A 15,182-nucleotide genomic window follows, 5' to 3' on the forward strand; every position below is an offset into this window, starting at 1 on the left:
GGGTATTCACTACAACAAGTGTTCACTGCAGTGAGTGTTCACTAAATCGGGAGTTCACTAGATCGGATATTTACTATATTAGCTATTCAGTACATCGATTATTCACTATTTTATGTATTTACTACATCGGTGTTCACTACATCAAGTGTTTACTACATCGACTCTTCACTACTTAGTGTATTTACTACATCGGGTGTTCACTACAACGGGAATTCACTAAATCGAGTCTTTACAACATTAAATATTCAGTGCATCGAGTGTTCACTACTTTGTGTATTTACTACATCGGGTGTTCACTACATTAAGTGTCCACTACATCCAGACACGACTATGTAAAATAAAAATATGCTATTCCAATTTAGCATTTATATACTTATATATTAAGCTTATATACTTGTAATTCTTTACTTATGGAAAAAGCTTCATGACGGAATAGAACATCACAACAGACTAATAGTTATTGTATATCGACCATTAAATGTAAAGGACTGTTAGTGGTTTAATGTATTTTTATGTTTACAAAATAAGATAAAAAGAAATTGAACAAAACTAGAAAATATCTGCCAATGTCTTGGTAAAATTTTCCAATATTCCAACTGGATACGATATTAGCCTAAATAAAGGGAAGCAGTCATCCATTTGACTAAAAACTATGGACGTATATAGTATATAGAAAAAGTTTCCTAGATATTACCTCAATATTGTTATGTATATTTTTGAAGAAAAAACACATTTAAAGTTTAAAAATTTAACAAATAATAACCTTTTCCACTAAAACACAAATTATTTTTTTTTTTTCGAAATAAGTCCATTTTTTTCACTACAGTCCAAATGATTGCAAATTGGTAATAAATATGTCCTTCCTCGCGGAATAACGTGTGAATAACTTAACGATATTACAGTAATGCTGCCTGCTATTTGCAAAAGTTATGCTATAATGAATAAATAAAAAATATTTTAATTTATGTGTGTACATACATGTGTATAATCCGGTATATAATAGTACAGAGCTATTGGTGATATATTATTAATCCGCCATTATTAATGCAAACATTTGTTGGCACATAAAATTTTCCGGATGCGTTAGCGATAAAATGCACGCATTGTGCATTTTAAAAGAAACCCATTTGATTAAAAATAACTATTTTAATAAAAATACATTAAAATGGAATATAAATGAGAGCAGCACAAAAATATTTAGAGGATACAGATTTGCCCTGGCAAAATTTTTTTTTTCTAATTTTTATTATAAGTTTTACTGGAAGTAATGTTTTATGGGGTACAATTTTGGATTCAATCCGTCTAAATTAAAAATGTATACTTATTATACTCATGAAATCTCAAAAGAAGTATAAGCACGCAGATCACTGAAGTGAAGTTTTACGTAAAGTCCATTGTTACTACATTCAACCCGCCTACATCACAAAAATGAATCCTACTCACAAAAATGGTAAGTCGTTTTCTAAATGGCGACTTCAAATATAATTTAAAAAGCTATAAGGCATGGATTCTTCAACAAAGAATCGGTGTCCCGTCAGAAGATACATGAGACTCAAGCTGTAATTGATGTCTGCTTTAGCTGAAATTGATTTCATATCACCAAAAACTCATTTGTCACGCCCTTATATATCGATGAATTCCAAACAATTTAAAACTATTTATTGTGTCATCCCATACTTCTATAAAATCATTTGAATAACTTAGTATCAGTAAAGGTGATAAGTAATTAAGGGTGTTATGAATAGCTTAAATCCAGATAGTTTAGGAAATAAATATCATCTACTCTTTCTCCCATTCCTTTCGATATATAAATTCCATATAATACACCTTAACAACACTGTCAGAATAAATTTTCCCTAGTATTTCTCGTCTTTTGCATCTTTCTGGCTGTCACTGATTCTTGCTTTAATATATTATAGAGAGGTTTCTAAAAGTAGTTAGCTACAACAACAAAAATTGTGTTTAAATAAAGTTGAAATTTTTTGTATAAAATTTAAATGTAGTCCTACTTTAGTCATACTTTTCATGGCAAGAATAGTTTTTGATACCTATGAAATGGGCCTAAAATAAATATCTACTATATACTATATTCCATCACACTTGGTTTTTATTTCTGCACAAAACAAATAAGTTGATCAAAGGTACAACATACAGCAGGCGAACAACATAACTCCATTGGAATATATATATTACGAAAGGGTTTAATGTAGCATATTAGTGCTTCATAGTGTTTCACTATTATATTTCGTTAGCAATATTTACTATATAATAGATTCTATACTTTCTTATAATGTTAAAGATAAGTTTAATATAAATATATAAACAAAAGTAAATAATTCCGAATCGCTATTTTCTGTCTCAGATTTGCGTCAATTTTTGCTTCTCTTGAAAAGATATTTAATTAGTTGGTAAAAATTAATTTATACGAAAGAATTGAATATAAATATTTAATGGAGCTCTATGTGTAGTCATTTTGAACCAAAATTTTTTGCACCTTTCTGGTAGTTACATTATAGCTTTATTAATTAAATATGTACCCAAAATGCATAATAGGTATTTGTATAATTTTATGTTTACAAGATTTTTTATTTAGATGGAATAACATTTAAACTCTCCGACTTTGTAGTTTGTGATGAAAATCATATGAGTAGGTTATATATTTAACCGAAAACGTTTATATATATCTGAATAACATTATTGGAGTATGAATACAAAGAAAGTTCTTGTTGAAAAACTTTTCGGTCTACAGATGTCTAAACTGGAGAAGATTTTCTCCAGTTTTCTTTGAAACTTGGACATGTGTTGTGAGAAATCTAATTTCCTAGTTAAATTATAGTAATGAACCGTTTTTACTGAGTTCTGTTTCTTTATTTTTCAATTTATGCCTACGAGTGCGACTTAATATCAATTTGATTAACATAAGTAGTTTTATATCATATTTCCACTGCTTATTTGGTAAGTTACTTAAGTAACTTTAAGATTTTGTCGTTTCCATTGACATAAGTTACTTACAGCATTAAAAGAGCTTTGAAGTGTCAGAAAGTTGTCTGAAAGTTCTAAGAGAGCTGCTATCAGTTTAAATTCTATTTGTTTGAAAATACATCACAAAAAAATGTAAATATGTAACTGATATATAAAATCATTTATATATAATATATATTATATCCATTATATATTCAATCAATAAAAACAAAGATTTCGTTAAATACCTATTTTCTCATTGCGTTTGTTTACAGCTCAACTGTTGTTTGTTTAAATTTTACATATAAAACATAAGGCAAATATTTAAAATTTTTGGTCATTATCCTTGTGGGAAATTTATTTTTAAGGGTTGCATTCGTCATATTTGGTCTAAATTTCCTTGCTTCATTTTTGAGTTAGTGAAAAAGCATGGAAGCTCTTTGCATGGTTAATGAAATTTACTTAGTAAGTTATACCTACTTACTCAGTAAGCAGTGAAAACATGTCGTTAGACTTAAACTAATAATGAAGTCTTCATAAAAAGTTAATTATTTAGATTTTCTATTTAAACATAAGTACAGATATGCTTTAAATAAAGTCAATATAAAAAATCGAGATATCAATAATTTAAATAAATCTAACAAATTTCAAAAACGTTTAGGTGTTATCATCTAAGTCATAACCTTATACATCAAGTCTTAATCTTATATACTTGTACAACATTTTTTATTGGCATTTATTTTTATAATATGAAATTAATGCTTTAAGGACTTCGTTTTGAGGCTCTTCAGGCTGTTCACACTCCTTATGCTTCTTATGTTCCTTATGCTCCTTACCACTCTCGCATCAAAGTAGCCACTTAAGCACTTTATTTATTCAATATTTTAAAGGCACAGGATTTCAGTACCTTTTTACGCTACACAATAAATAATAATTTAATAAATCAAACAAATAATCACAAAGCAAAGAGTGCTACCAAATTGAAAATAAGTAAATAAATTGATAAAGTATGACAACGGACGTTCTCAAAAGTTTATTTTATTTCATTTTATTTTCTGCATCAAATTTATGGATTTCCAATGTGAATGAAGTTGAACAAATTTTGCAAATGTTTACAAAACATAAACCTTTCAATCTTATTGATATTGTGTTATTACAATATTTTTTATTTACTCAGCACTTTGAGCAGGAGCATTTTCCACGCACAAAGTTTCTTTTATTGAAATTCTGAAGATGTGTAAAAATATGTCGGTTTTGTATGATTTTCCCGAATTGTGGAAAAAGTGAACCGAAACTTCTTTAAAGTTAAAAGGTTCCTTTCAGTTCTTGTTCAGTTCTAAATGAAAATGCTAAATTTCCTCTATTGTGTTTAGTTGAACTTAAAAAGTTCGGTCAACATATCACCGAAAGAGAATGTCGCCATAAGTTAGTATCACGTCTAGATTATTGAAAAGCAGAACACATAATAAGAATATATTGTATTTCAATTATGTACAAGACTTAATAACTCAATACAGTTCTTTTTCCACTTCTTTCTCTATTTTTTACCTATGCATACTCGTATAAGATAGTTACTGTAACATGCTAGGAAGAAGCAACAAAACCAGAATATTCTGGGAACCTAAAACCAGACTAAAACTAAATGGAGTATACCAGTATAATATGATATAGATCAATTATCTGAATAGTTATGGGGTAGTAATTGCAATCAATAATAGCAATATCACTGTGAGAATTCATTAATACATTAATAGCAATGTACTTGAGAATTCGTAAAAGTAGGCGGATTGTAAAAATATTTTTATGTGCATGAAGGAATTTATTGGTCATGGTAAGTCTATTTTAGAGGTAATCTCTTATACTAGTCTTACTTATTATCAGCACCCCTAACTATTAAATATTTGTACTTCTTCAAATATGTGGTTGTCTCTTTTGATAATTTTTTATTTGCGTCTATCAAACTGTTTTTCATTGTATCGCTATAATCTTCTCTGATATTATCCTATATTTTCTAAAATACAGGATACGTCATTTTCAATGTTTGCAAATTAGTTTTGGCATGAGTGATATAAATTAAATAAGATTTACTTTTCTTTTCACTTCTGAAGAACTTTTTGTTGATGACACTTTCTTATTGATTACCTCATCAGTCCGTTACCCAAGTTTCTTGGATCCAATTTTTTTAAAACGGAAGTTCAAGAATATCAGCATAATCTTTAGCTTTGTCCTTTTTTCCATATTTAGTACCACTCGTAATACTGATTTAGGAGACAATTATCCTATTTTACAATTTGAAATAATTTTTTATACTTTAGGATTAGAGGTAGGATTTACTGTCTGAGTCAATGCTTTCTGGAAACTCATTTCATTCGTAATTCATATAATGAAAACTATGTATTCTTATAACGTTTGGCTGCTCTTTTTAAAGCTGGGTTTAGTAAAACATTGAGATCCTCTCTCAATTTCTTACTTATTTTTCTTAGTTTTCTCATACTTTTAATTTTGTTTTGCAAAATATAGTCACATCTCTTGTTGATTTTGGTAAAATTTTCTAGCATATGCTAAGTGAGATGCGTCTACAGTCAGCATAAGTTCTTTTATCATCTTTCTTTTTAACAAGTACTACTTAACCTGTTGGCCACTCCTACAAAACTGGTTCTTCTAATCAAAATATTTAAAGAAGTTCATATACATAAGTGATTTATGTATATGTGATTTAAGCCTTTCGATTATATTGGAAAGGTCGTTCAGTCCAAATGTAATAAATTTCATAACAGTTATGAATCTCTTGTCTATTTGATCAGCTGGGGTTGACAAAAGATGTTTTATGGGGATTTATATTCAAATGGGAAAATAATCAAAGGACTGATGTGTATATTCGCAAGCAAATAGACGGGAAGATGTTCTTTATGATGATGATCGAAACCATATTTGCGGTTTAAAGATGTTTTCGCGTAATAGTATCTTTTTAAAACTTAACATATCCTGTATTCATAATTGTTTGAAAATTATTTTTATAAATTAAACTATTAAAAATATTTAAATAATTTAAATAAATCACAGAATATTGAAAATCTATCATATTCTTGACAGAATGCAATCTAAAGTTTAACGCAAACTAAAGGACATTTATGCTTTATAGGGAATTATTTAAAATAAGTAAATTTTTTGTTTATTAAAGGACTAAATTTTTTTAAATTTTTTCCAATTTAAATTCTTAAAAAGTTTAAACAATAGTTTCAACGACTTCAAAGGAAAACGCATGGAGGTATTTCGCGATAAATTAATGTTTCACATTGGTATCATTTATCAAAAAACAAAAGTCAAACAAAAACTATTACTGGTCTGAAAGCTAAAAGGATGTTTTTTCCTCGTGTATTCCAAATGATATATGGGGATATGCATTTGCATTTGTGTGCACTCGCCTGATATGTGGTAACACGCCATTAGGTTAAAGTTGTCATAAGCAGCGTTAAAATTATTGCAGTCAACGGAAAGGTAACGTGCTCGGCAAGCCGGTAGAGGAAGAGCTGCTGTTTCGAAATAAGTGGCAACAATTTCTATTCTCCCTATTTAAAATGGATTGTGGTGTTTGCTTTGAATGCTTTCAAATTTAGATGTTTAACAGTAATTAAAATTATTACAATTTAACTGTGTTCCAGAGACTCTTTCAGATTTACACATTTAACGATTTATTAATCAAATATTCGTATGATATATGACGTGGGGTCTGTGTTTAAAACCCATACAGTAGTTCTATGTAATAAAATTATTTGGCACCATTTTACTCAAAATTATATATTTGTAATTTTGATATATGATATATAACATGAGGTCTGTGTTTAAAAACCATACAGTACTTCTATGTAATAAAATTATTTGGCACCATTTCACTCAAAATTACATATTTGTGCTAATATAATATGTGAATAAGAACGGCAAGATTTAAATAAAATTGTTTTGTATATATACAAATGCTAATTCTCAAAACCCCACGGAACCACATCTTCTAGAACAATAATTTTCTGAGATGCGGACTTTTCTATTTTATGAAAGGAGCTCATAAAAAAAATTTCAGCCAAATCAAAGATCCCAAAATCCGTCCGTTTGTAAACGAATGACCCATATAGTGTTATAGTGTTAATGTTAGGGTTTCTCTTTCAAATAGCAAAGAGCAGGATGTGAACCTTGTTTTTAAGTTATGGCCGTTTTTATAACTCTTAAACATACAAGTAAGTTAGTTAGTTAGTTAAAGTGGAGGAAGAAAGGAATCCTTCTCAATTAACAAAGAAACGGTTTTCATTCCAAAATTCCTCGTAATAATGGGTATATAAATGGTGAAGTTAGCACCAGTCAATAGCATTGATAAATGCGAATATCCAGCCAATGCTAATGCTGGAAATATTGCTGAGTGTGTTAAAGCAGAAAGCACCCTAGGCATAGACACGACAGGTGTTCTGGTGTCTTTTCATCGAATGCCGATCGATATGTGCTACGGGAGATACTACAGTGTGAATCAAACTTAGGCCCATGCCTACCTATGGTTCAATATTCTATTAAGACAGATATTAGCTTAGATACTACTTATTTCCTTCTGAGCACCAAGTCAGAGGTCTTACATTTGGAATAGGTTGACAATTTTTTTCATCTCATCTCATCTTATCTCATTTTACCACAGTCCATCTCATGCCTAACTAGTATTTATATCCTAACATAAAACATTTTGATGGAAGATAAATGAAAATTTGAGGCATGAATAAGTATGGCATGAAATAGATTAATTAACATTAAATATTTGAGTTTTGTTCTGAAGGTAGGCTAATTTTTTTTTTAATATTTGAATGATTCCAATTAATAAGTATATTTTTTTCTTAATGTCACTAAGTGAGGTTCGGTTTTATAGCCACAGTTAGGTTAACATTAACATTTATGTACGATAGCAAATGAAGAGGTCATGGGGGAATTGACTACAGCTTTTTTAAGGTAAAGTAGTCAGAACAGAACCAATATAATATTTTTAATTTCAATATTACTAATGTATCTAAATGTAAACAAATATTAGAATATATATCAAATTCCGATATTGTCATTATTATATCCATTTCTTGAAGCTATGTATATGTATGGCGTTAAGTTGAAAGTAATTTTTATTAAAACTTTAGCCTCTGGTTACTCACATATATTATCACATATTTTAATCCAATAATATGAAAATAAAAAATATAAAAAATGTTTAATGCAATCATCCTTTCATCGATGTTAGTTTGTAAAGAAAACAAAAAAAAATTTTATGAAGTAACATATATCTAAATTATAGGGCCCATATCTTTTATTACTTTCTTTTAATACTTTCTCTTTCACACTCGGTATCAGAAGCCAAAATTCAGCACCAGAAGAATAGGTAGAAGTCTAACCACTTCTTTTACGATAAGTTGAAAGTATCAGTAGTCGATGAAATAGTGTGAGAATTTAACCCACAGAATGTCGTATTTCATTTCAGTAATTAGTGAAGGAAATGGAGATGAAGAGATTAGCAGTGAAGCAGTTAGAAGTTCAGGTTTACCTAAGCCATAAAATATGGGCGTGATATACGGGAAAAGAATGTAAGTAGAAAGAGTGGAGCATTTTCGTAATTGCGAAATGTAAGTTAATTCTAGACTTTGTGGAGAGTGTTACGAAAGTATTTTTATATAGAGCAGTAAGGATCTAAATTTCTCTCATCGAAGTACAAGGCCAGGTATTGAGCGAGCTTGTGGCGCATAGTGAACAAGAAGTAAAAGGAAAAGGTACTATGGGTTGAAACGTCAGGGATAGATGAAGAAGACTGACTATCAGTAACCGCATGCGTAAAAGCATCTCGTATAGAACGTGTTCCAGTCGTTCAGCTCAACAGTGATAACATATATAGATGTTACTTGCGTATCTAATTTAACGAACCTTGAATGTGTAAAGAATTTCGTGCCGAAGATTATAATTTGTTGTAAATTTCTTGCGGATTTGCAAGTTTTAATGGAACGATTCCGCCACCATAGCTGCATGCAACCCATGGCATAGTTTGCTGAAGGTGATGCAAATGACACAAAAATAAACTTTCAGGAAACAACAATTGAACTCAAAATAATATTGAATGAATGAAAAACTTTGAACATTTTTCAAAGTTCAGTTAAAGGCAGAAATTTCCGGATTTGGAAGCAACATACGTGTACAATCGCATTGTAATGCAAACAATCGAGCTTGTTAGACTGCACTTCCGCTTAGGAAGATTTGAAATTTTTGTAAACTACGAACTTGTAAGTTTACGTACCGACACATTAAGAAATGTGCACTACAGTGTGAAGGGGCGTGGCAAAACCAAAACTATTTAAGTATTCGGATTGCGTATTTTTAAATAATTTTAGCAAAAGTGAAAATATAGTCTTTACTTATTCGGAATATTATTTTGATAATTTAATAATAAATACTTAAAATTTATTAAAATGAAACAATCGAAGCTATAATCTTTTTAGCTTTGACTCTTTGACTAACTTTGAACTAAGTCAGTATTCAGTTCAGAATTGAACTTGAGTATGATTATCAAAAAAAAATTCTGCCTAAAAACCGAACCTGAAATGTAACCTTTCAAGCACGTTCTACATATACGAATTAGTGTTGCCAAGTATATCGGTACCAACACCATCTAGTGACAAAAAACCGCTGAGACTTACCAACACTATCAAAATTTAGCGTACCTCTGTCAATGGAGTTACAATAGAGTCAATAAAGAAAAGTTTACCTAAAAAATAAACCTTAATATCTTTAAACCAGTTTATCGCTTCAAGCACTTAAGTCATACGTATATCAATTTATAATTCATTAAATATTCTCTAAACTAACAGAACTCATGCCATGAGGAAAATAATTACACTAAAAAATTGCGTCTTTCTATTACTCCACATCTGCGTTGAACATGCTGCTCTCTCTAGCTGCTTTCTTCGCCAAAATTAGTTTTTGTCCGAAAGTCACTGGAGGATATCCGCTAATCAAAGTACACAGATGTGAGTGTTTTTTTCTGATCAAGAAGTGATATATTCAACTAAGAATATTCCTACCTAACATATTCTAAAACAATATTGCTGAAATGGTACTAATCTTACAGAGAACAAAATAAGCGAGGTACTTAGGTCTCGTCGCGATATATGGTATACAGGCAGTTGAAAAAATATTGAAAACCTTAAAAGGTGAAGGACAGGTAGCATAGCTTCAGAAGTTATAAAATTGCCGGTATTATGTGCAGTCATATATTCACTGAAAAATGTACCAAATCTTTAATATCGTTCAAACGATAGAATTGCTGGACGCTTGCTTTCAATAGAGCACTGCATGGATGCAACGCATGCGTATGAACTTATCATCACCCGCTATGAGAAGTGCAGGAAATATAAGAAACCGTGCATCATGGAAATCCTATAACTTCTCTACTGCTAGTGCCCGACTCTCTCGAAAACTCGAACAAAGTTCTTTGCAGTTAAACATTTTGAGGGGCAGAACTTCGTCTGTCGTAGAATTTATGAATGACAATCACATCTTAAGCAATGTGTTCTATTGCTAACTGCTGTCACTTACACTTATTCATATCACTATAGACCAGTCAGGTCTATATATTGTTTCGACCAATCAACACTACCTACCTACGTATAGAAAAGATTTTTCTTTTCTTCAATTTATAAAATAACAAATGTATGTATGTAAGTACTCTGTATAAACATTTTTACGAGCTTATTTTTTTTATAATATATATATATTATATTTTCGAAGTGGATATCCCAAGAAGATTATTGATTCAACTGTCTCTCAGCCAAAATATTTCTTTGACGATCCCTTTACCTAAAGTCGTAATGTTGCAAGTGAATAATTTAAAAAGTGATATAAAATCTGTATAGAGTATTGATATGACTAATTCAGAGCAATCTTTAGATGGACCTGACATATGTTTTTTATTTGTCTTTCGTATAATACTTCCTTATTATTTTGTAAATATTATTATTCCTCTTAAGTTAGTTACCTGACTTTTTTTTCTCTAAAAAACAGTACTAAATATTCAAACTATATTTTAATCAATATACGAGTATAATTAATTATTTAAACATCAAAGGTGAATATAATTCATATCTCAAACGATCGGATAATTTTCAAACCTATCTTTTATTGTTAAAGCTAGAAACGTATTTTTGTTAAAACTATAGCATTGAATTAGACACTTTGGAATATTTAAATATTTCAAGATATGAATAAAGTCAGAAACAGATAAGTTATACCAGATAAGATATATAACCCAATAATAAAATAACTGCTTGATATAATCTATTTCAATATATAATATTTTGGCGGAGTTCGATGATAAAACTGAATATTTTATATACCATTTCACAGCATATGTCAGAGATTCAAAAATATATGGCGCACCTTTCAGAGCCAATAAATTTCTATTATCTCTTCCAACAATTGAACCATTGAAGATTTCAGCATATTTTTAGGCGTACTATAACTACATATAATATATATACGAAAATACTCGATATATGTTAACAATTATAAAGTATAATTAAAGCAGTCTATTTAATAACTGTTTTAAACCTAGATTATATTTCCATAGGGCTAATTGAATTTTTATTATATGGTTTTCAAAAAATAAAAAAATTATATGAGTTCGAGGTCTTAAATATGAAGTATCAACAATAGATAATTTAAATAATTTATTGAGATAAATTAGATACATAAACCATATTTTTACCACAATAGTTAGTAATCAAATTTTTTTAATAGAAATCATTTTATACAATAGAGTTTATATATCTAACTCACAGTATTGGACGGACTCTTTCGGACTATTTCTTGCAGCTGTAACATGAGATAGTTTGATACTCGTAGAATCGTGTTGTTAACCCTTTTCGGAACACCGTATGGTGCACTACACGGCTAGCTTTTAAAATTTTTTAAAATATGTAAAAGCAATTAACTCAATGTTTTTTATATTTATTGATAAGTTTAATATCTTAATAATATAAAAATAAATATTTCAAGCAGATTTCATCTGGCTAGTAGTTCACCTTCTAAGACTTAGGCTTCAGTTCATGTACCTACAGTTCATGTACTTACTGAAGTACTAATGGGGCACTGTGTCATTGCGTTCATGCTCCAACGGTGGCGAGTTCCAACAATTCGATTATGCAGGAATTGTTAAGATGACTAAGAGATAGAATCTATCAAACACTTTCTGTGTCTCTGTCAAGGACTGCAGGCGAGACACCTTCAACGTCTTGAGGATCGCTTTTTCACTGTTTTGGCAAAGATAACGAAAGCAAACCTATCAGACCTCCTTAACTTCATGTAGAAAGCCAAATAGTTTACAAGGATATATGAAGATAACAAAGGCTAGCAACTTGACTCTCCCGGCAAAATCTTTAAGGGCATCACAAAGTGGAAGTGATGATAATTGTCAGCACACACCTACTTACCCTAACCTAACTTGTCAGTTAGAAGAAGTGTTCAAAATAGGCGTTCTTTAATCAAAAAAAAATTAAATTAAATAGAAATAAAAACTAATTTATTTGTTAAAAAATATGTTCACAAAACCTCAAATATAATTTTCGTAATTTTTGCCAGTTACTTTTCCACCAGACGCCGGCGAATAAAAACTTGTGGTTAATCACATGTTGGGTCCCATAGTACTATAATGATGAAATAATGCAATATCAATTTTAGTCGTCAGGTAAAGATAAACTGAAAGTGATCTTTCAAATAAATATGAAACTCTTCTTATTTACTTGAACTTGTATTATTTTACTATTTCCTATGAAAATTTCACCATAAAATTCCAATTTTGAACTTGCCTGGCACTTAATGGGTTAATCATAACTTTTATACTGAAAACTATAGTTTTAAATTTTTTAACTAAGAATATTAGTATTGAAGTTTAATACTATTAAATACTAAAAACTAAGAACAGTTTTCTCTTAATATCACTAACTGAAGTTCGGTTTTATAGCCGCTGTTAGATTTAAAATTTATGTACGAGAGCAAATGTAGAGGTTATGCGGGAATTGACTGTAGCTTGTGTAGTGCAAAGTAATCAGAGCAGGACGAATATAATATTTTTCATTTCAATACTAGTAATCTATCTAAATGTGAACATATATTAGAACATATATCAAATCCCGCTATTATTATTATTATACCCATAGCTTCAAGCTATGTATATTACGTTAACTTGAAAGTCAATTTTATTAAACTTTAGCCCTTGCTTGATTACATATATTATCAAATATTTCAATCCAATAATAAGAAATTAATAAATTTAAACAGCTTAATGCAATTATCCTTAGACTGATCTTAGTTTTGAGTAGAAATAAATAAAATATGTATGAGCTGACATATATCTGTAACTTCTGGTTCCCATTTCTTTTATTAAACACGTTCTTCTCAATATGGGGTATGGGGTACTTTAACCCACTAAATCCATCTCTTTGTATTCGAAAACTTTTTGTTAAGAATTTGTTAAGAAGCAATTATTAAAAATATGAATATTGTTCATTAATATGTGTTCTTATGGGTTCTGTGAAAAGTGATTGCATTATACTTAACTTCTCTAGAACTCAAGTTCCCAATACGCAGTATGTATTAGTAAAAACTATATCCGGAAATAATTTCAGAGTTGATAATTTGAATATAAAATAAACTGTTTTAAACAATGCAGGATAAGGTTCTGGTGTTTTATTTACATTACAAAAACTTCGTTCAAGTACAAGTACTCACTTGTATAAAGTTACAATATTTAAGTTAATGTAAGAAAGGTATATTCCGGTATTAACGTGAAAAATTTAAAAAAATATTCACTCTTCAAAACAAGTACTCGGCTGTAGTTGTTACGTTCAAGTCAGAAGAAAAACACTTAAACATATTTACTTATCAAATTTGAGTTGTTTGGAGCTAAATAAACTTTGCGCACGTTGGTAGCTAACACATGTGTTTTAGTTCAGTTAGTTTTTATTTATTCGTGAATTTTTAGTTCCAACTGGAAATGTCAAATATCTCGCCTTATTTTGACAAAAGAGTTTCACTTGACTTCTACAATGTCAGGCTGAGATATCACGTTAAACGTAAATGATCACGTCATTATAGTTATTCGAATATATGAATTCATATAGGGCTCAATAAGTAATGAATCATGTGAAGCTCTTTATTAACTTCAAATCTAGTATCTTTATACTTAATTGTGAAAACTGATCTAAGATTGCGGTTTGATATTTGATACCAACTGCAGAATATAGGTTACGAATATAAAGATCCGCTTACAAATATTCCGAATACGTAACTTCACAATCTATCTCAAAGTAATGACAATCTATCTTGTCAATCTATCTAGATCCGCTTACAAATATTCCGAATACGTAACTTCACAATCTATCTCAAAGTAGTGACAATCTATCTTGTCAATCTATCTAGATCCGCTTACAAATATTCCGAATACGTAACTTCACAATCTATCTCAAAGTAATGACAATATATCTAGTCAAAGTAATGACCCGTATATGAGAAGATACTTTGATAGAAATTTTCCCATATTTACACCATTAGTTCGACTTATACTTACACTTTTATGTGGCCTATGCCCTATATAGCCTTACGAACCTATCTCCTATACTTTGCAAAACAGGAATTGAATTTGAATGGCAATTAGACTTATATTAAATGTTTTAAATAATAAAGTTAAGATTTTAATATTAATATACATTAATAATCCTAAAATATTCAAGTCCCAAAACTAATAAATCATATCTTATAAATGCGCTTACTTGCAAAATACAAATATATAACCTTTCCCATCAGGTTGCTTCATACCCATCAGGTAAATCAGATAAATTGAATAAAAATGACAAACATCAAAGCTTTTTGTTGGTTGGCTTATACAATACTATAGTATCGTTCAAATGAACGTTTGAGGACTCTGGAACAAAGAAGAATAAAATGTCTCTTCGTTTTATGACTTGTACTTTGGTAAGTGTTGGTCTTACAGTCCATCTCGTAAAAGCCTGTGGTCTCGTTGAGATTAGCGTTTATAGCAAAGACTCTGGAACAAAGAAGAAGTAAATATCTCTTACTTTTATCAATTGCACTTCCGGTTTTAAGGGCCTGGTGTTTGTCTAGGTTTTTCAATCCATCTTGCAAAAGCCTGTGGTCTCGTT

The sequence above is a fragment of the Teleopsis dalmanni genome, chromosome X (genome assembly GCF_002237135.1).
Source record: "Teleopsis dalmanni isolate 2A chromosome X, ASM223713v2, whole genome shotgun sequence".
Classification (NCBI taxonomy): domain Eukaryota; kingdom Metazoa; phylum Arthropoda; class Insecta; order Diptera; family Diopsidae; genus Teleopsis; species Teleopsis dalmanni.